The sequence below is a fragment of the Leiobunum rupestre genome, chromosome 9 (assembly GCF_980474605.1).
Source record: "Leiobunum rupestre chromosome 9, qqLeiRupe1.1.hap1, whole genome shotgun sequence".
Classification (NCBI taxonomy): Eukaryota; Metazoa; Arthropoda; class Arachnida; order Opiliones; family Sclerosomatidae; genus Leiobunum; species Leiobunum rupestre.
The window spans coordinates 55,013,052-55,035,346 of NC_143392.1; the positions used below are offsets into that span (position 1 = coordinate 55,013,052).

Below are 22,295 nucleotides of genomic sequence, written 5' to 3' on the forward strand. Positions count from 1 at the left end.
ATCCAAGACTGCGGATTTCTGGAACAACTGGATTGTAAATATGGCACTGGATCAGCAGGACTGGAACTATGGCACTGGATCAGCAGGACTGGAACTATGGCACTGGATCAGCAGGACTGGAACTATGGCACTGGATCAGCAGGACAGGTGAGTATACTACCCTTTTACAGGTACATACGATTCCCGGCCTTTGGCTTTGAAAAAAGGAGCAAACAGATACTACACTTTGATCTTAGCCAAAAGGCCGAGAAGCGATAACCGGCAAAGGGGGCTTTGGTGGTTGAAAAAGAAAAAGAGTGAGATTGAGCATTCATATATTTCATAATTATGTTTAAGCAGATTGCTCGTGGCTGGAGATGACAGCGTGTATAACCATCACGTCTGACCAAAGAAGGCAACTTCTTGATTTCAAACAAAAAGATCGACGGCCATCGAGCGTTTTCAGCCGTCAACGGTAATATCACGTGGAATACATTGGTTCTCGACCCATCAACGACGGTAAGCCGCGTCGAGTGGGGTCATTTCTTGGGAGGGAGACCACCGGGGAACACGGCGTGCCGGTGGCTGCTCTCTTCCTCTCTCCCTCTTGTTTTCCATTAACGCGGTATTTGAGTCTTTTTAATAAAATTTGTGTATTTTTAAATATTTTCTTTTACGCTGTTTCTAACTAGTTCGCCAAGGCGATAATTTATCTTCGGTTTTCTCTGGGTCTTTTTTTAATAAGTGGCAACATGAACCGTGCTTAATCGATAATTAGAAAAAGTAAGATCATAATCATACGGAGTTTCCTCCTGCACGCTTACCAGAACAGCTGTAGAGAAGTGTCATGAGATATGGCACTACGAATTGACCGTGGTTGCCGCGTAGTACGCGCCCCGGCATCAGCAACACAAAAACTCGTTTTTTCCAAATCATCCCGCTTTTAACAGTCCCCTATTTCTACAGCGATAGTACCGCAATCCTCGCTAGGTAACTCGATGTAAATAACTTATATGGTGTCCGTTTCGAGAACGGAGTTACCATGGTTTGGGAGGGGGTAATTTTTTTTAAAGGGGAAGACGTGTTGCCAACGCGAATGTCGAAAAGCGGCCGGCTGTGAACTCCTAATCATGTCTCCTGTTAGTAACGAAAGTGACTTAAAAAAATCATACCGTTGGTAACGTACGACAATTAAGGTAAAAATTACAAAACAAATCCGTCCGAATCTTCAAAATGATCTACTAGCCAATGACGACTTTCCCTCTTATGACGTCAGGAATATATATATATATATATATATATATATATATATATATATATATATATATATATATATATATATATAAATGGTGTTTGATTTTAGATTCATTGAGCGAGGTGGGCCGATCCTGGAAGAACTGCAATACCAGGCCAACCCGTGGCGGAGGTGGAGCAAGCTCCGACCTCTCCGCCGCCGTCCAAAAATAAGTTTAATATCTTGGGCCCCGATGGGACCCGTATCAGATATTAAGCTGATAAGAACAGATACTGAATTTGTTTATTAATAAATCAAATTTGGTACAGTACCCTTGTCAATTTTTCCTGCTTGTTAAATTAAATTAAGTTAGAGCAGGTCGTAATTTTCTTTTGCAAAAGATTAAAAACATATTAGTTAATGGTCTAAAAGAATAACAAAAAGTTTAAAAATTGAATTTCACTGGGTAGATTTTCCTTTTTTTGTTTTCTTTTTAAGAGTTGTGCTGTGCTTTCGCTTAGGGTAGCTTCGGAGGATGTCATTAACTCGGTCTTGGAGGTCGTCGACGAAAAAATCAATGGAACTAATTCCTGAGGCGGGTTCTTTGTCAAGGCGGTTGGAAAGGATTTGGAGTTCGGCTCGCGTCAGCTTTTCTAGGTCAGGGTTGTCTCCCTGAGTCCAGGTCTTTGGGTCCCACCTCTGGCCGGTCGTTGCGCTGGTACCCTCCTTACTGGTGTCGGTGTCGGTATCGGTGTCGGTGTCGCTCTTGAGTGGTTCATTTTCGGATTGTTCGGATTGGTCGGAGGGATCGGCTGCTTCTTGGTCAGCTTGGCTGGAATCAGTGGTTTTCGGTGGATTAGCCGTGTCGGGCGGGATGTCTTTGGCTTTAATCGCCTGAACGTTCTCGGACTCTTGGGCCGAAGAAGGACCCTGGCCTTCAAGTATGACTGGTTGTTTTTCTTCTAGTGTTGCCTTCTTTCTTTCGCATGATGTTGCCGTGTGGCCTATTTCGTCGCAAAAGAAGCATCTTTTTACAACACCTCTGTAATATACAAGGGTGCGGATTCGCCCGAAAAACATAACATTAGGTATGGGTTTGGTCATAATTAGTTTGACAGATCTGTCTCCATTTTTGACACCTTTGAGTTGCGGATATTCATCAAAATGATAGGACTTTATATTACCATACTGGCGCAATGTACTTATAACTGAATCCCACTGGATCCACTTGGGGAGGTTCTTTATGGTTATCCATATGCCGTCGTCATCGATACAGGTAAGTTTCCATTTTTTATCATTGGTTTGCAGTTCGTCACATGAAAATGCTTGTTGGAGAAAGGCCAGGGTCGTGAAAGTAATCAGGTAAATTCCTTTACCCATAGGTTGGAGAGTGTCTATACTCTTCGGTCCAAGGTGGTCGTAGATAGTCCGAGCAACGTCCAGGAAGCCAGCGTCGATTTCCAGGCGAGCCGATCTTTTCTTCTCCTCCGTAGCCATTTCAGGCTAGGAGAGTGTAGATTGGTGAGTAGAGCTCCAAGAAGGAGCGGCGTCAGGTAGGTCCCAGGTAGGTATTTTTTTTCAGGAACAGCAACGGAACGGAGCAGCACAGGAACGGAACATGCAGCAAGGCAGGAAACAAACTCGCCAAAAGGCGTATAAACACTTCTCGCCCCCCGACTAAGATCTCGGTATAATACTGCAGAACAGATACTACACTTTGATCTTAGCCAAAAGGCCGAGAAGCGATAACCGGCAAAGGGGGCTTTGGTGGTTGAAAAAGAAAAAGAGTGAGATTGAGCATTCATATATTTCATAATTATGTTTAAGCAGATTGCTCGTGGCTGGAGATGACAGCGTGTATAACCATCACGTCTGACCAAAGAAGGCAACTTCTTGATTTCAAACAAAAAGATCGACGGCCATCGAGCGTTTTCAGCCGTCAACGGTAATATCACGTGGAATACATTGGTTCTCGACCCATCAACGACGGTAAGCCGCGTCGAGTGGGGTCATTTCTTGGGAGGGAGACCACCGGGGAACACGGCGTGCCGGTGGCTGCTCTCTTCCTCTCTCCCTCTTGTTTTCCATTAACGCGGTATTTGAGTCTTTTTAATAAAATTTGTGTATTTTTAAATATTTTCTTTTACGCTGTTTCTAACTAGTTCGCCAAGGCGATAATTTATCTTCGGTTTTCTCTGGGTCTTTTTTTAATAAGTGGCAACATGAACCGTGCTTAATCGATAATTAGAAAAAGTAAGATCATAATCATACGGAGTTTCCTCCTGCACGCTTACCAGAACAGCTGTAGAGAAGTGTCATGAGATATGGCACTACGAATTGACCGTGGTTGCCGCGTAGTACGCGCCCCGGCATCAGCAACACAAAAACTCGTTTTTTCCAAACCATCCCGCTTTTAACAGTCCCCTATTTCTACAGCGATAGTACCGCAATCCTCGCTAGGTAACTCGATGTAAATAACTTATATGGTGTCCGTTTCGAGAACGGAGTTACCATGGTTTGGGAGGGGGTAATTTTTTTTAAAGGGGAAGACGTGTTGCCAACGCGAATGTCGAAAAGCGGCCGGCTGTGAACTCCTAATCATGTCTCCTGTTAGTAACGAAAGTGACTTAAAAAAATCATACCGTTGGTAACGTACGACAATTAAGGTAAAAATTACAAAACAAATCCGTCCGAATCTTCAAAATGATCTACTAGCCAATGACGACTTTCCCTCTTATGACGTCAGGAATATATATATATATATATATATATATATATATATATATAAATGGTGTTTGATTTTAGATTCATTGAGCGAGGTGGGCCGATCCTGGAAGAACTGCAATACCAGGCCAACCCGTGGCGGAGGTGGAGCAAGCTCCGACCTCTCCGCCGCCGTCCAAAAATAAGTTTAATATCTTGGGCCCCGATGGGACCCGTATCAGATATTAAGCTGATAAGAACAGATACTTAAATTTGTTTATTAAGAAAAGCATATTTACAAATTATTCTACACGGAATCACATTATAAATTATTGAAATAATCCAAATTAAAAATTCGCGAAACGTTAATAAGCAAGAGTTGTACAAAGTCTAGTTTTAAATTGCCAAAAATTAGGTTACGTTTAAATTTCCAGGGACGTAAGTATTGAGTTACTTTTAAATTTCCAGGTACGTAGGTATTAAGTTACTTTTAGATTTCTAGGTAAGTTAGTTTTCCAATTACAATTTTAAATTCCAGGCACGTAAGTATCAAGTTACTTTTAAATTTACAGGTAAGTAAGATGTCTAATTTTAATTTTACAGTTCCAGGTACGTAAGTATTAAGTCACTTTTAAATTTCCAGGTGTTTAAGTATTAAGATACTTTTACATTTCCAGGTAAGTAAGTTTTCTAATTTAGATTTTAAATTTCTAGGGACGTAAGCATTTTAAATTTAAATTTAAAATTCTAGGAACGTGAGTATTCCAATTTTAATTTTAAATTTCTAGGTAAGTATTCTAATGGTAAGGTTTGCTGCGAATAAATTCAAATAATTAAAGTTGCTATAGCAAGCTTTGTGTTCAGGTAGGTTGGTGTTATTCCTTTAAAATAACATTTTCGTTTTTACTAGATGATTTTAGGAACTAAACCATTATTTGGTTGTCAGGAACTTTTTTCCACTCAATATTAAAACAAAAGTTTTATATTATTATTTACCACTTGAACAAATGGTTTATGAGGATGACACCAGTATTCTTGGAATTTGTCCGGAGTCAGTCTTATTTTGTCAGCGCGAGCTCTCGCCACCAGATGGAGCCGAACGCGTTCGAGGACCACGAAAGCGGCATCTCGCTTGTTTTCGAATACAAGCCGATTTCTTGACTTCCACACTTGGAAGTTGACTTCGGCTAACAGAGCAAGTGTGACGTAAACTAAAGAGAGCGGGACTGGTAGAGGTGTGAAGTAGCGCGTTGCCTCCCACGAAACGAATTTAACGCCGAGGAAATCGCGCACGCGGTTGCGTAATAGCTTCGGATTTTCACAGTCGTATAAAAGATGGTGCAATGTCTCATTCTTCGGGCAGAAAGGACATGACCGCGTCGTGCACATGCTACGGTCGTAGAGGACGTCTCTGGCCGGAACCACGTCATGAAATACCTTGAAGGCGAAATCCCGACGCGGCCCGGTAATAGCGTTAGAGTTGAGACGGCGAAAAGCGACTTCCCACTGAACATGGGGATGGATTTTGAGAATTCGGGCTTGACTGGTCGGTCTAATAATTTCTTTGACGCTTTTATTACTGATCTTTAGAAGATCAGCGTCTGGCTTTTCGGATAAGATTAGAGACGCCGTTTCTTTTATGGAAACATAGAGCGGATGGACGTCGGAAGCGTGGCTCACAGACACGTCCCAGGGTACGTTGAAGATCGTTTTGGAGGTGGTGGACAAGTGGTGGGCGACGGAGGCCCGAACCGGATGGTCGCAGGCAGAGAGGCACGAAGCGTAACGCGTAAAGGCGAGACTTCGGAATTCACTCGCGATTAAGGGGACTCCGAGACCGCCTTCCTGACGAGGAAGAGTAAGTGTCGAGCGGGCAATCAACTCTTGCTTGTCTCCCCACACGAAGGAGAAAATGCCTTTGTTGACATTGGTGATCGCGGCGTCCGAATACTCGATAAGAGGGACGGGATAAGTCAATTTTGGAAGCGCTATTTGTTTGATAAGCTGAATTCGCGTGCGAAAACAGAATTCGTTATTGGTCCACGAGTCGAGTGACTGGTGGAATTTGGCGACGAAATTGGCTTCGTTGGCTACAGCGACTCCTTCGGGAGTGAACAGGATTCCCAAGATTTTGACGGGTTCGTTGGTCTCCTTCACAGGTAATTGCGTCGGGACTTGTTCTAGGAGCATATTTCCTACTCGAGCGAGTTGAGTTTTGGCGGCGTTAAACTTGCTACCAGAAACCGTGCAGAACTCGTCGAGCACTCCTAGCGCAACTCGGACGGACGAGATGTTCTCGAGCAAGAGGTTAGCGTCGTCGGCGTGAGCGGCGTAAACTTCACGCTCAGAGGCCGGGATTCCCGGACAATGAAGACCGCGAATCATCGGACAGTGACTCACCGCGAAGAGAAACGGCTCTAGCGCGATGCAAAATAAACTGGGAGACAGGGGACAACCCTGTCGGACGCCCCTGTTGATCTCGAAGGGAGCTGACGGGTGAGAATTTATTGTCAATGTACTGGTGTTTTGTGTATACATGTTTTTCAGAGTGGCGACGAATTGTCGACCGAAACCGAAACGAGCGAGAGTTTCCCAGAGATACTGGTGAGACACTCGGTCGAAAGCTTTTTCGAAGTCCAACGTGAACAGGAAGCCGGAAGCGTCACGCTCCGAATAATCCCGCAAAATGTCACGAATCATTACTAGATTATATAGAGGCTGGCGGCCCCTAACCCCGCACGTCTGATTAGGGCCAATGATGGAACCGGTTACTTTTGACGATCGCGAATCTAGGATTGACGCGAACAGTTTTCTGTCCGTGTTAATGACAGTTATCGGACGCCACGCCGACGGAGAAGCTTTGTTATCGGGGTCCTTGCACAGCAGGACGACTTTGCCCTCGCGGAAGGAATCCGGAAATGGCGCGTCGTTCAAGAGATCGTTGAAAAGACTGAGCAAAATGGGTTTCAGATCTGGCCACATGAATCGATAAAATTCTGCAGGCAGACCGTCTGGTCCGGGAGACTTCCCAGATTTAAGGCGACGCAAAGCGTGATTTACGTCGTCGTCGGAAATAGGCAGTTCTAAGAAATCACGGTCTAAGTCCGATAGAAGTGGCATTTGTTCGCAATAAGTAGCGAAGAACTGTTCCGGGTTCGGAGTTTGGTCGCGACTGTAGAGATGTCGATAGAAATCGACAAAAGAGTCGTGAATTACCGTGTCATCTGTCGAAATGCCAGCGGCGGTGTTTACTTGTCGAATATCAACGCGTGGTTTCAAAGATTTCATGCGTCGGTAAAAGGAAGCCGAGAACGACTCTTCGTCATCGAGAACAGTCGCGAGCGAGTGATCTTGTTTATCGCGAAACTGCCTTCGGTATTCGGCGCGGAGAAGAGACGTAATCTCCTCTTTAGCCGCGACAGTTTCGGTCGTTTCCGGTCTCACTCTTGAAACCTTCTGGAGCGCCCATCTGAGGAAAGCGATTTCCTGACGGTGTTTCGCCGCGCGTTTTTTCCCAACTTGACGGAAATAGCGCGCGCAATCTATCTTTGCAGCTTCCCACGCGAGAGCAGAATCGACTTTGGCTAGAATACGTCGTAGTTCGATTTTATGAGATTCACGGTCTTCGTCTGTCAACAAGGCGGTGTTAAGTCGCCAGACACTCGGACCGCGCAGGCGCGGTGGTGAAACACGGAAGGACATAAGAACAGCGTCGTGATCCGAAATATGCCGTAACGGCAAAATATCGGCGCATTGCGTAACAACGTCCTCGCTGTTGGGCACGAAAAAGGTGTCCAGACGTGAATTGGCCCGAGTCGAATGCCAAGGGTAGACCCTGGTGGTCGGATGGAGATGACGCCAGGCGTCGTGGAGGTTCCAGTCTGTTAGGACGGAAGCTAACGTAGAGGCACTGAGATCCGGAGGACCGACGGAAAGGACGTCGCGATCCAACAGATACTACACTTTGATCTTAGCCAAAAGGCCGAGAAGCGATAACCGGCAAAGGGGGCTTTGGTGGTTGAAAAAGAAAAAGAGTGAGATTGAGCATTCATATATTTCATAATTATGTTTAAGCAGATTGCTCGTGGCTGGAGATGACAGCGTGTATAACCATCACGTCTGACCAAAGAAGGCAACTTCTTGATTTCAAACAAAAAGATCGACGGCCATCGAGCGTTTTCAGCCGTCAACGGTAATATCACGTGGAATACATTGGTTCTCGACCCATCAACGACGGTAAGCCGCGTCGAGTGGGGTCATTTCTTGGGAGGGAGACCACCGGGGAACACGGCGTGCCGGTGGCTGCTCTCTTCCTCTCTCCCTCTTGTTTTCCATTAACGCGGTATTTGAGTCTTTTTAATAAAATTTGTGTATTTTTAAATATTTTCTTTTACGCTGTTTCTAACTAGTTCGCCAAGGCGATAATTTATCTTCGGTTTTCTCTGGGTCTTTTTTTAATAAGTGGCAACATGAACCGTGCTTAATCGATAATTAGAAAAAGTAAGATCATAATCATACGGAGTTTCCTCCTGCACGCTTACCAGAACAGCTGTAGAGAAGTGTCATGAGATATGGCACTACGAATTGACCGTGGTTGCCGCGTAGTACGCGCCCCGGCATCAGCAACACAAAAACTCGTTTTTTCCAAACCATCCCGCTTTTAACAGTCCCCTATTTCTACAGCGATAGTACCGCAATCCTCGCTAGGTAACTCGATGTAAATAACTTATATGGTGTCCGTTTCGAGAACGGAGTTACCATGGTTTGGGAGGGGGTAATTTTTTTTAAAGGGGAAGACGTGTTGCCAACGCGAATGTCGAAAAGCGGCCGGCTGTGAACTCCTAATCATGTCTCCTGTTAGTAACGAAAGTGACTTAAAAAAATCATACCGTTGGTAACGTACGACAATTAAGGTAAAAATTACAAAACAAATCCGTCCGAATCTTCAAAATGATCTACTAGCCAATGACGACTTTCCCTCTTATGACGTCAGGAATATATATATATATATATATAAATGGTGTTTGATTTTAGATTCATTGAGCGAGGTGGGCCGATCCTGGAAGAACTGCAATACCAGGCCAACCCGTGGCGGAGGTGGAGCAAGCTCCGACCTCTCCGCCGCCGTCCAAAAATAAGTTTAATATCTTGGGCCCCGATGGGACCCGTATCAGATATTAAGCTGATAAGAACAGATACTTTTAATTGTTTATTAAAAGCTTCGTTAATTTTACAGTTTTTACATGTTTACGTTTGTTGTATTTGTTCGCGTTTTACTTAATTAAATTATCGCGAACAAAAGTCAAGTTCATAGTCGATCAAGGTAAGTATAGTTATTAAGCATATAATTATTTTTTTCTTTTTTGCAGGGTTTAAACAGTGAGAGTTATGTAAAGTTAAAAACTTTAAAACAAAACACTAAGAAATAATCGAGATAAAAAACTTAATTTTAAAATTTAAAGGTGACGAATAAAATATGTGAATAATACACTAAAATACATTTTAAAAAAATATATTAAAAGTGTATTAGAAACATATGTGCAAAATTCAGTATGTTACGTATTCTGCATATATATCTTGTTCGGGTGTGCTTTTGGCGGCGCTGGCGAATGACTTCTTCTCCTCGTTCTGGGTCTTTCCTTTCTTAGCTGATTTTCCTGGAGAATTGGTCAAGCGTCGTTTCGAAAATTTTTCTTGTTCCTTGCTGATGAGTGTTAACAACATCTGCCTCCTCCTGTCTGTTATAGCGTCAGTTGTCTCGATGTATTTCGTGTATCCTTGTAGTTCCTTTTGTGAATAGTTCTTTAAGATCTCTAGTTCTTTCGGAGTGGCATGCAGAGTGTCGTAACGATTCGTGGGCTGGGATTCCTGGTGGTCGCTTGGTGGTGTTCCCTGCGATGTTGCCGCTTTTGCTATGGGTAATTGCTCCTTAGCTGAAGTGTTGTCGACTGTCTCCTGGACGTGCTCGGGTTTTTCCTTTGGAGACTCTTTCTGACCTTCCTCCATGGGTTGATTCCGCTCTTCTTGCTTAGCTCGTTTTGCTTCACAAGTCGAGGAGTTGTGGCCTTCTTGGTCGCAAAAAAAACATTTTTTTACGACCCCTGTGTAGTAGACTAATGCTCTGCTTCGGCCAAAAAAGAGAACATTAGGGATGGTTTTAGACATGATTATTTTTACAGAGCGGTCGCCGTTTTTTAGTCCTTTTAGTTCGGGGTATTCGTCTAGTCTGTGAGCTTTGATGGTTCCGTAGTGTCTGAGAGTTGTTAGTATGGCGTCCCATTGGATCCAGGAGGGCAGGTTCTTGATGGTTAACCAGACACCGTCGTCGTCGATGCTGGTTATCGTGCAGGGTTTTCCATTTATAACTAACTCCCCATAGGAGACAGCTTGCTGGAGGAAGGCCAGAGTGGTAAAGGTAAGTAAGAAGCAATTTTTACCCACAGGTTGAAGAGTCTCCAAGCACTGAGGTCCAAGTTTATCGTAGAAGGTCCGAGCGACGTCCAGGAATCCGGCGTCGACTTCAAGCCGGGCAGTCCGTTTTTTAACCTCTGCAGCCATTAAGGCTGTGGAAAGGTCGTCGGTTGAAGGTAAGTCCCAAGAAGGAACGGCGTCAAAAGGTAATGGCAGGAGTCAGCCAAGTCAGGATACGGCGTAGTGACCAGGAACAACAGCGACAGGTAAGTCTCGGCAGGACCAGGACCAGGAGCAGCAGCGGAATCAGGAACAGCAGAGGAACCGGAAACAGCAGCGGCAGCTTCAGAAACAGGAACAGGAACAGGAACGTCAGGATACCGGCAGGTAAGTCAGCATCGCAGGAACTAGCTGTATAGCTGGGAAACTCGCTTAACGGCCTTTCGGCCAAGATTTCAGCGAAATAGCTGGGAACAGATACTTTTAATTGTTTATTAAAAGCTTCGTTTGATTTTACATTTTTACATTTTTACATTCGTTATATATTTGTTCACGGTTTAATTAATTAAATTAGCGCGAACAATCGTTTAAAAGGGATCATTGTATAAAAGTCGAGCTAAGAACTATGTTAAAACTTTTAAAAATTGAATTTAAATCATATTTTTCCTTTTTTAATTTCTTTTTCTGGAGTTCTACTACGTCTTCTTTTGGGATAGTTTTTCAGGAGTTCGGTTATTCTTACGACGGGAACAGATACTACACTTTGATCTTAGCCAAAAGGCCGAGAAGCGATAACCGGCAAAGGGGGCTTTGGTGGTTGAAAAAGAAAAAGAGTGAGATTGAGCATTCATATATTTCATAATTATGTTTAAGCAGATTGCTCGTGGCTGGAGATGACAGCGTGTATAACCATCACGTCTGACCAAAGAAGGCAACTTCTTGATTTCAAACAAAAAGATCGACGGCCATCGAGCGTTTTCAGCCGTCAACGGTAATATCACGTGGAATACATTGGTTCTCGACCCATCAACGACGGTAAGCCGCGTCGAGTGGGGTCATTTCTTGGGAGGGAGACCACCGGGGAACACGGCGTGCCGGTGGCTGCTCTCTTCCTCTCTCCCTCTTGTTTTCCATTAACGCGGTATTTGAGTCTTTTTAATAAAATTTGTGTATTTTTAAATATTTTCTTTTACGCTGTTTCTAACTAGTTCGCCAAGGCGATAATTTATCTTCGGTTTTCTCTGGGTCTTTTTTTAATAAGTGGCAACATGAACCGTGCTTAATCGATAATTAGAAAAAGTAAGATCATAATCATACGGAGTTTCCTCCTGCACGCTTACCAGAACAGCTGTAGAGAAGTGTCATGAGATATGGCACTACGAATTGACCGTGGTTGCCGCGTAGTACGCGCCCCGGCATCAGCAACACAAAAACTCGTTTTTTCCAAACCATCCCGCTTTTAACAGTCCCCTATTTCTACAGCGATAGTACCGCAATCCTCGCTAGGTAACTCGATGTAAATAACTTATATGGTGTCCGTTTCGAGAACGGAGTTACCATGGTTTGGGAGGGGGTAATTTTTTTTAAAGGGGAAGACGTGTTGCCAACGCGAATGTCGAAAAGCGGCCGGCTGTGAACTCCTAATCATGTCTCCTGTTAGTAACGAAAGTGACTTAAAAAAATCATACCGTTGGTAACGTACGACAATTAAGGTAAAAATTACAAAACAAATCCGTCCGAATCTTCAAAATGATCTACTAGCCAATGACGACTTTCCCTCTTATGACGTCAGGAATATATATATATATATATATATATATATATAAATGGTGTTTGATTTTAGATTCATTGAGCGAGGTGGGCCGATCCTGGAAGAACTGCAATACCAGGCCAACCCGTGGCGGAGGTGGAGCAAGCTCCGACCTCTCCGCCGCCGTCCAAAAATAAGTTTAATATCTTGGGCCCCGATGGGACCCGTATCAGATATTAAGCTGATAAGAACAGATACTGAATTTGTTTATTAATTTTCAGTCAAAATACAAATTTCTAAAATGTTCGCGGTTAATTAAATTAAATTAGCGCGTACATTGCTAAAAATTGTTACATTTTTCGTTTTTTTCCTAGGTTTGGTTTTTTTCCAACGTCGAGGTAAGTATTAATTGTTTTTTTTCTTTTAACATCACAAGGTGAGTATAATTATTTTTCTTAAAAATCTAATTGCTTTCAGGGTTAATAAAGTTAAAACCAGATAAAAGTGTAAACAGAAGTAAATGAATAAAAATGAGTTCTGCATAATTTAAAATTAAATTTTGTCATTACGAGATAAAAAGATTTAGTATGTTACGTATTGTGTATATACATCCTTCTCAGGTGTGTTTTTGGTGGCGGTGGCGAATGTCTTTTTCTCTTCGGCTTGTGTCTTTCCTTTCTTGGCGGCTTTGCCTGGAGAGTTGGGCATGTGTCGTTTTGTATATTTTTCCAGTTCTTGGTTGGCGAGCGTGAGAAACACCTGCTTCCGCCTGTCGTTCAATTCGTCTGTAGTCCTTAGGTATTCCATGAATTCTTTGAGTTCCTGCTGCGAGTAGTTCTTTATGTATTCTAGGTTTTTGGGACTGACATATAGGTCTCTGTTGTGGTCTTCGTTGATTTTCTCGGGTGCCTGGGGCGGGTCGACCATGTCCACTGCCTGGACGTGCTCTGACCTCTCTGTTGGTTCCATCTCCTGGCCTTCAGCGATTTTCCGCGCTTCGGCTTCCTTCCTAGCCTGTTTCACCTCGCATGAGGACACATTGTGTCCCTCCTTGTCGCAAAAGAAACATCTCTTTACGACTCCCTGGTAGTAGACCAGCGCTCTGCTGCGTCCGAAATAAAGAACATTTGGTATAGTTTTTTCTATTTTAATTTTAACCGATCTGTCGCCATTTTTTAGTCCTTTAAGTTGAGGGTATTCGTCGAGTCGGTGTGCTTTGATGGTGCCGTAATGTCGCATAGTGGTAAGTATGGAGTCCCATTGGATCCAAGAGGGTAGATTCTTGATGGTCACCCAGACGCCGTCATCTTCGACGCTGGTAAGTCGGCAGGGTTTATCGTTAATTTCAAGGTCGTTGTAGGAGAGCGCTTGTTGCAGGAGGGCCAGGGTCGTAAAAGTTATTAAAAACTTGTCTTTACCAACAGGTTGGAGAGTGTCGAGGCAATCAGAGCCGAGCTTGTCGTGGAAGGTCCGAGCGACGTCCAGGAATCCGGCGTCGACCTGAAGGTGAGCAGTGCGTTTTTTCACCTCCATAGCCATGATGGCTATGGGAGGATCGTCGGATGAAGGCAAGTCCTAGGAAGGAACAGCGTCGAGCAGCAGTGGCAGGAAACAGCCAAGTCAGGATACAGCGTGGAGACCAGGATCAGCAGCGACAGGTAAGTGTCAGCAGGGCCAGGACCAGGAACAGCAGCGGAAACAGGAACAGCAGAGGAACCGGAAACAGCAGCGGCAGAAACAGGAACAGGAACAGAGACGTCAGGATACCGGCAGGTAAGTCAGCATCGCAGGAACAGGCTGAGAAGCGTAAACGTCGCTTAACGGCCTTTCGGCCAAGATTTCAGCGAAATAGCTGGGAACAGATACTACACTTTGATCTTAGCCAAAAGGCCGAGAAGCGATAACCGGCAAAGGGGGCTTTGGTGGTTGAAAAAGAAAAAGAGTGAGATTGAGCATTCATATATTTCATAATTATGTTTAAGCAGATTGCTCGTGGCTGGAGATGACAGCGTGTATAACCATCACGTCTGACCAAAGAAGGCAACTTCTTGATTTCAAACAAAAAGATCGACGGCCATCGAGCGTTTTCAGCCGTCAACGGTAATATCACGTGGAATACATTGGTTCTCGACCCATCAACGACGGTAAGCCGCGTCGAGTGGGGTCATTTCTTGGGAGGGAGACCACCGGGGAACACGGCGTGCCGGTGGCTGCTCTCTTCCTCTCTCCCTCTTGTTTTCCATTAACGCGGTATTTGAGTCTTTTTAATAAAATTTGTGTATTTTTAAATATTTTCTTTTACGCTGTTTCTAACTAGTTCGCCAAGGCGATAATTTATCTTCGGTTTTCTCTGGGTCTTTTTTTAATAAGTGGCAACATGAACCGTGCTTAATCGATAATTAGAAAAAGTAAGATCATAATCATACGGAGTTTCCTCCTGCACGCTTACCAGAACAGCTGTAGAGAAGTGTCATGAGATATGGCACTACGAATTGACCGTGGTTGCCGCGTAGTACGCGCCCCGGCATCAGCAACACAAAAACTCGTTTTTTCCAAACCATCCCGCTTTTAACAGTCCCCTATTTCTACAGCGATAGTACCGCAATCCTCGCTAGGTAACTCGATGTAAATAACTTATATGGTGTCCGTTTCGAGAACGGAGTTACCATGGTTTGGGAGGGGGTAATTTTTTTTAAAGGGGAAGACGTGTTGCCAACGCGAATGTCGAAAAGCGGCCGGCTGTGAACTCCTAATCATGTCTCCTGTTAGTAACGAAAGTGACTTAAAAAAAATCATACCGTTGGTAACGTACGACAATTAAGGTAAAAATTACAAAACAAATCCGTCCGAATCTTCAAAATGATCTACTAGCCAATGACGACTTTCCCTCTTATGACGTCAGGAATATATATATATATATATATAAATGGTGTTTGATTTTAGATTCATTGAGCGAGGTGGGCCGATCCTGGAAGAACTGCAATACCAGGCCAACCCGTGGCGGAGGTGGAGCAAGCTCCGACCTCTCCGCCGCCGTCCAAAAATAAGTTTAATATCTTGGGCCCCGATGGGACCCGTATCAGATATTAAGCTGATAAGAACAGATACTTTTAATTGTTTATTAAAAGCTTCGTTAATTTTACAGTTTTTACATGTTTACGTTTGTTGTATTTGTTCGCGTTTTACTTAATTAAATTATCGCGAACAAAAGTCAAGTTCATAGTCGATCAAGGTAAGTATAGTTATTAAGCATATAATTATTTTTTTCTTTTTTGCAGGGTTTAAACAGTGAGAGTTATGTAAAGTTAAAAACTTTAAAACAAAACACTAAGAAATAATCGAGATAAAAAACTTAATTTTAAAATTTAAAGGTGACGAATAAAATATGTGAATAATACACTAAAATACATTTTAAAAAAATATATTAAAAGTGTATTAGAAACATATGTGCAAAATTCAGTATGTTACGTATTCTGCATATATATCTTGTTCGGGTGTGCTTTTGGCGGCGCTGGCGAATGACTTCTTCTCCTCGTTCTGGGTCTTTCCTTTCTTAGCTGATTTTCCTGGAGAATTGGTCAAGCGTCGTTTCGAAAATTTTTCTTGTTCCTTGCTGATGAGTGTTAACAACATCTGCCTCCTCCTGTCTGTTATAGCGTCAGTTGTCTCGATGTATTTCGTGTATCCTTGTAGTTCCTTTTGTGAATAGTTCTTTAAGATCTCTAGTTCTTTCGGAGTGGCATGCAGAGTGTCGTAACGATTCGTGGGCTGGGATTCCTGGTGGTCGCTTGGTGGTGTTCCCTGCGATGTTGCCGCTTTTGCTATGGGTAATTGCTCCTTAGCTGAAGTGTTGTCGACTGTCTCCTGGACGTGCTCGGGTTTTTCCTTTGGAGACTCTTTCTGACCTTCCTCCATGGGTTGATTCCGCTCTTCTTGCTTAGCTCGTTTTGCTTCACAAGTCGAGGAGTTGTGGCCTTCTTGGTCGCAAAAAAAACATTTTTTTACGACCCCTGTGTAGTAGACTAATGCCCTGCTTCGGCCAAAAAAGAGAACATTAGGGATGGTTTTAGACATGATTATTTTTACAGAGCGGTCGCCGTTTTTTAGTCCTTTTAGTTCGGGGTATTCGTCTAGTCTGTGAGCTTTGATGGTTCCGTAGTGTCTGAGAGTTGTTAGTATGGCGTCCCATTGGATCCAGGAGGGCAGGTTCTTGATGGTTAACCAGACACCGTCGTCGTCGATGCTGGTTATCGTGCAGGGTTTTCCATTTATAACTAACTCCCCATAGGAGACAGCTTGCTGGAGGAAGGCCAGAGTGGTAAAGGTAAGTAAGAAGCAATTTTTACCCACAGGTTGAAGAGTCTCCAAGCACTGAGGTCCAAGTTTATCGTAGAAGGTCCGAGCGACGTCCAGGAATCCGGCGTCGACTTCAAGCCGGGCAGTCCGTTTTTTAACCTCTGCAGCCATTAAGGCTGTGGAAAGGTCGTCGGTTGAAGGTAAGTCCCAAGAAGGAACGGCGTCAAAAGGTAATGGCAGGAGTCAGCCAAGTCAGGATACGGCGTAGTGACCAGGAACAACAGCGACAGGTAAGTCTCGGCAGGACCAGGACCAGGAGCAGCAGCGGAATCAGGAACAGCAGAGGAACCGGAAACAGCAGCGGCAGCTTCAGAAACAGGAACAGGAACAGGAACGTCAGGATACCGGCAGGTAAGTCAGCATCGCAGGAACTAGCTGTATAGCTGGGAAACTCGCTTAACGGCCTTTCGGCCAAGATTTCAGCGAAATAGCTGGGAACAGATACTACACTTTGATCTTAGCCAAAAGGCCGAGAAGCGATAACCGGCAAAGGGGGCTTTGGTGGTTGAAAAAGAAAAAGAGTGAGATTGAGCATTCATATATTTCATAATTATGTTTAAGCAGATTGCTCGTGGCTGGAGATGACAGCGTGTATAACCATCACGTCTGACCAAAGAAGGCAACTTCTTGATTTCAAACAAAAAGATCGACGGCCATCGAGCGTTTTCAGCCGTCAACGGTAATATCACGTGGAATACATTGGTTCTCGACCCATCAACGACGGTAAGCCGCGTCGAGTGGGGTCATTTCTTGGGAGGGAGACCACCGGGGAACACGGCGTGCCGGTGGCTGCTCTCTTCCTCTCTCCCTCTTGTTTTCCATTAACGCGGTATTTGAGTCTTTTTAATAAAATTTGTGTATTTTTAAATATTTTCTTTTACGCTGTTTCTAACTAGTTCGCCAAGGCGATAATTTATCTTCGGTTTTCTCTGGGTCTTTTTTTAATAAGTGGCAACATGAACCGTGCTTAATCGATAATTAGAAAAAGTAAGATCATAATCATACGGAGTTTCCTCCTGCACGCTTACCAGAACAGCTGTAGAGAAGTGTCATGAGATATGGCACTACGAATTGACCGTGGTTGCCGCGTAGTACGCGCCCCGGCATCAGCAACACAAAAACTCGTTTTTTCCAAACCATCCCGCTTTTAACAGTCCCCTATTTCTACAGCGATAGTACCGCAATCCTCGCTAGGTAACTCGATGTAAATAACTTATATGGTGTCCGTTTCGAGAACGGAGTTACCATGGTTTGGGAGGGGGTAATTTTTTTTAAAGGGGAAGACGTGTTGCCAACGCGAATGTCGAAAAGCGGCCGGCTGTGAACTCCTAATCATGTCTCCTGTTAGTAACGAAAGTGACTTAAAAAAATCATACCGTTGGTAACGTACGACAATTAAGGTAAAAATTACAAAACAAATCCGTCCGAATCTTCAAAATGATCTACTAGCCAATGACGACTTTCCCTCTTATGACGTCAGGAATATATATATATATATATATATATATATATATATATATATATATATATATATATATATATAAATGGTGTTTGATTTTAGATTCATTGAGCGAGGTGGGCCGATCCTGGAAGAACTGCAATACCAGGCCAACCCGTGGCGGAGGTGGAGCAAGCTCCGACCTCTCCGCCGCCGTCCAAAAATAAGTTTAATATCTTGGGCCCCGATGGGACCCGTATCAGATATTAAGCTGATAAGAACAGATACTTTTAATAGTTTATTAAAAGATTCGTTTCGTTACAAAAATTACATTCAAGTCATTTGTTCGCGTTTTAACTTAATTTAAATTAGCGCGAACAGTCGTTAAAAGATAAAAATAAACATTGTAAAAAAATCGAGTAAAGAACTATGTGAAAATTTAAAAATTAAATTTAAAACATATTTTTGCCTTTTTTCACTTCTTTTTCTGGAGTTTTACTGCGTCGTCTCTTTGGATAGTTTTTTAAAAGTTCGATGATTTGTGCCGCTTGGTCTTCTGCTCGTTTGGTTAGGACTGGTGAACGTGAGGGTGCTCTGGAGTTGATTTTTGCAAGAAGGGCTTGAAGTTCGGATTTCCTCAATAGATGTAAATGTAGTTGTGACGGATCGGTATAATTCCACTGTGATGGATTAAATCGGGGTCTTGAGTTGTTGTCGGAATCAATGGATTCGGGTTCGCTTTCGGGTTCTAGGTCATCGTGATGTGGTGGAGATTTCAAGGCGTCGGCGTATTGGCTTGTTTGGACTGGAGGTTCTGCGTTTCTCTTGTATGGTTCTGGTGATGTTAAAGTCCAGCTCTCTTCAGAGCTTTTGGAGTCGTCGGATGCGGTAAGTATGGGTGATTTGCTGGTTTGGGGTTCTTGATTTTCTTCCAGGTTGTTTTCTAGTGTGGTGGCGTTGGCAAGAGCAGATGTGGAACTTCGGTGTGGTTCAGGATCTTTGGGTAAGTCTTTTTTGGCTACCGGCTTGTCTGCCGTCTTTTCCTTCTTTGCGACACAGGCAGAGGCAAAGTGCCCCTCCTGGTCACAGAAGAAGCATTTCTTTGAAACGCCGGGATAGTAGACCAGAGCCCGACTGCGGCCGAAATAAAGGACATTAGGTATAGTTTGAGTTATTCGTATTTTTACCGCTCTGTCTCCATTTTTAACTCCTTTTAGTTCTTTATATTCATCTAAACGATGAGCCTTTATTTCGCCGTACTGACGTAGGGTTGTCAATATGGCGTCCCATTGGATCCATGGTGGTAAATTCTTGATCGACAGCCAGACGCCATCATCCTCGACGCTGGTGACTCTGCAGGTCTTGTTGCCGATTGTTAGTTCTCCGTAAGAGACCGCTTGCTGTAGAAAGGCAAGGGTTGCGAAGGTAAGTAAGAATGCCTCCTTACCAACAGGTTGCAACGTCTCGATGGATTCAGGACCGAGCTTCTCGTGGAAAGCCTGAGCGACTTCCAGGAAGCCGGCGTCGACGTCCAGTCGAGCAGTTCGTTTTCTCACCTCCATAGCCATCCTGGCTATGGAGAGATCGTCAGGTGAATTTAGGTCCCAGGAAGGAACAGCGTCAAGTAGCAATGGCAAAAGCCAGCCAGGTCAGGATACAGCGTAGACGTCCGGAACAGCAGCGACAGGTAAGTAGCAGCGGAACCAGGACCAGGATCAGCAGCGGAACCAGGATCAGCAACGGAACCAGGAACAGCAGCGGCAGCTTCGGAAGCAGGAACAGGAACAGGCACGTCAGGAAACCGGCAGGTTAGTCATCATCAAAGGAACAGGCTGAGAAGCGTATACGTCGCTTAACGGCCTTTCGGCCAAGATTTCAGCGAAATAGCTGGGAACAGATACTACACTTTGATCTTAGCCAAAAGGCCGAGAAGCGATAACCGGCAAAGGGGGCTTTGGTGGTTGAAAAAGAAAAAGAGTGAGATTGAGCATTCATATATTTCATAATTATGTTTAAGCAGATTGCTCGTGGCTGGAGATGACAGCGTGTATAACCATCACGTCTGACCAAAGAAGGCAACTTCTTGATTTCAAACAAAAAGATCGACGGCCATCGAGCGTTTTCAGCCGTCAACGGTAATATCACGTGGAATACATTGGTTCTCGACCCATCAACGACGGTAAGCCGCGTCGAGTGGGGTCATTTCTTGGGAGGGAGACCACCGGGGAACACGGCGTGCCGGTGGCTGCTCTCTTCCTCTCTCCCTCTTGTTTTCCATTAACGCGGTATTTGAGTCTTTTTAATAAAATTTGTGTATTTTTAAATATTTTCTTTTACGCTGTTTCTAACTAGTTTGCCAAGGCGATAATTTATCTTCGGTTTTCTCTGGGTCTTTTTTTAATAAGTGGCAACATGAACCGTGCTTAATCGATAATTAGAAAAAGTAAGATCATAATCATACGGAGTTTCCTCCTGCACGCTTACCAGAACAGCTGTAGAGAAGTGTCATGAGATATGGCACTACGAATTGACCGTGGTTGCCGCGTAGTACGCGCCCCGGCATCAGCAACACAAAAACTCGTTTTTTCCAAACCATCCCGCTTTTAACAGTCCCCTATTTCTACAGCGATAGTACCGCAATCCTCGCTAGGTAACTCGATGTAAATAACTTATATGGTGTCCGTTTCGAGAACGGAGTTACCATGGTTTGGGAGGGGTAATTTTTTTTAAAGGGGAAGACGTGTTGCCAACGCGAATGTCGAAAAGCGGCCGGCTGTGAACTCCTAATCATGTCTCCTGTTAGTAACGAAAGTGACTTAAAAAAATCATACCGTTGGTAACGTACGACAATTAAGGTAAAAATTACAAAACAAATCCGTCCGAATCTTCAAAATGATCTACTAGCCAATGACGACTTTCCCTCTTATGACGTCAGGAATATATATATATATATATATATATATATATATATATATATATATATATATATATATATGGTGTTTGATTTTAGATTCATTGAGCGAGGTGGGCCGATCCTGGAAGAACTGCAATACCAGGCCAACCCGTGGCGGAGGTGGAGCAAGCTCCGACCTCTCCGCCGCCGTCCAAAAATAAGTTTAATATCTTGGGCCCCGATGGGACCCGTATCAGATATTAAGCTGATAAGAACAGATACTGAATTTGTTTATTAAATATCAGTCAAATTTACAAATTTACAGATGTTCGCGTTTAATTAAATTAAATTAGCGCGAACAAAAAGTAAGTTTTCAGGTTTCATTTTTTAGGTAAGGGTTTTTTCCATCGTCGAGGTAAGTATAAATGGTAAGTATTTTTTCCTTCTTTTTCAGGGATAACGTAAAGTTAAAACCAGATAAAAATTGTAAACAAAAGTAAATGAATATAAAAGAATTTTGCACGTAGTTAAAATTAATAAGTTGCCATAAAAAGATTTAGTATGTTACGTATTCAGTATATAGATCCTTCTCAGGTATGTTTTTGGTGGCGCTGGCGAATGTCTTTTTCTCTTCGTTTTGCGTCTTTCCCTTCTTAGTTGCCTTTCCTGGAGAGTTGAGCATACGTTTTTTTGAAAATTTTTCTTGTTCCTGGTTGGCGAGCGCGAGAAAAACCTGCCTCCTCTCGTCGCTATATTCGTCGGTAGTCCGCAGGTATTCAATGAATCCTTTAAGTTGTGTCTGGGAGTATTTCCTGACGCTTTCCAAATTTTCCGGGCTGATGTAGAGGTCGCTGTTCGGATCCTCGGACTGAGATACCTGGTGGTCGCTTGGTGGTGCTCCTTGTGATGTTGCCGATTCTGCTATGGGCACTTGTTCCGTAGCAGAAGTACTGTTGAGTGACTCCTGGACGCGCTCGGGCTGTTCCTTTGGAGACTCTTTCTGACCTTCCTCCTTGGGTTGGTTTTGTTCTGCTTGTTTGTCTCGTTTGAGTTGACATGTCGAGGTGTTATGGCCTTCTTGGTCGCAAAAAAAGCATTTTTTTACGACCCCTGAATAATATACTAATGCCCTGCTACGGCCAAAAAAGAGGACATTAGGAATAGTTTTAGTCATGATGATTTTTACAGAGCGGTCGCCGTTTTTTAATCCTTTAAGTTCGGGGTATTCATCTAGTCGGTGGGCTTTTATGGTTCCGTATTGTCGTAGAGTGGTTAGTATGGCGTCCCACTGAATCCAGGAGGGCAGGTTCTTAATTGTTAGCCAGACACCGTCGTCGTCGATGCTGGTAATTCGGCAGGGTTTGTCATTGATAGTTAGTTCCCCGTAGGAGACGGCTTGCTGGAGGAAGGCCAGAGTGGTAAAGGTAAGTAAATAACATTGTTTACCAACAGGTTGAAGAGTCTCCAAGCACTGTGGTCCGAGTTTTTCGTAAAAGGTCCGAGCGACGTCCAGGAATCCGGCGTCGACTTC

At 43.7% G+C, this 22,295-nt stretch overlaps 3 non-coding genes and 11 pseudogenes across 3 annotated transcripts; all 14 read right to left on the minus strand.

Annotated features, from left to right (window-relative positions):
- Positions 1-174: 174 nt before the first annotated feature.
- Positions 175-256, minus strand: LOC149931156 (U2 spliceosomal RNA; annotated as a pseudogene).
- Positions 257-1,351: 1,095 nt separating this feature from the next.
- LOC149931157 (U2 spliceosomal RNA) lies at positions 1,352-1,532 on the minus strand (annotated as a pseudogene).
- Positions 1,533-2,806: 1,274 nt separating this feature from the next.
- Positions 2,807-2,960, minus strand: LOC149931158 (U2 spliceosomal RNA; annotated as a pseudogene).
- A 1,067-nt stretch (positions 2,961-4,027) lies between these two features.
- Positions 4,028-4,210, minus strand: LOC149931159 (U2 spliceosomal RNA). Its single transcript, XR_016476498.1, has one exon. It is a non-coding gene; the product is annotated as a U2 spliceosomal RNA (small nuclear RNA).
- A 3,575-nt stretch (positions 4,211-7,785) lies between these two features.
- Positions 7,786-7,910, minus strand: LOC149931160 (U2 spliceosomal RNA; annotated as a pseudogene).
- Positions 7,911-8,959: 1,049 nt separating this feature from the next.
- Positions 8,960-9,139, minus strand: LOC149931161 (U2 spliceosomal RNA; annotated as a pseudogene).
- Positions 9,140-10,918: 1,779 nt separating this feature from the next.
- On the minus strand, positions 10,919-11,120 carry LOC149931162 (U2 spliceosomal RNA; annotated as a pseudogene).
- A 1,059-nt stretch (positions 11,121-12,179) lies between these two features.
- On the minus strand, positions 12,180-12,367 carry LOC149931163 (U2 spliceosomal RNA). Its single transcript, XR_016476521.1, has one exon. It is a non-coding gene; the product is annotated as a U2 spliceosomal RNA (small nuclear RNA).
- Positions 12,368-13,835: 1,468 nt separating this feature from the next.
- Positions 13,836-13,979, minus strand: LOC149931164 (U2 spliceosomal RNA; annotated as a pseudogene).
- A 1,050-nt stretch (positions 13,980-15,029) lies between these two features.
- Positions 15,030-15,209, minus strand: LOC149931165 (U2 spliceosomal RNA; annotated as a pseudogene).
- A 1,602-nt stretch (positions 15,210-16,811) lies between these two features.
- Positions 16,812-16,914, minus strand: LOC149931166 (U2 spliceosomal RNA; annotated as a pseudogene).
- A 1,089-nt stretch (positions 16,915-18,003) lies between these two features.
- On the minus strand, positions 18,004-18,181 carry LOC149931167 (U2 spliceosomal RNA; annotated as a pseudogene).
- A 1,473-nt stretch (positions 18,182-19,654) lies between these two features.
- LOC149931168 (U2 spliceosomal RNA) lies at positions 19,655-19,808 on the minus strand (annotated as a pseudogene).
- A 1,082-nt stretch (positions 19,809-20,890) lies between these two features.
- On the minus strand, positions 20,891-21,079 carry LOC149931169 (U2 spliceosomal RNA). Its single transcript, XR_016476491.1, has one exon. It is a non-coding gene; the product is annotated as a U2 spliceosomal RNA (small nuclear RNA).
- Between the last annotated feature and the right edge of the window lie 1,216 nt (positions 21,080-22,295).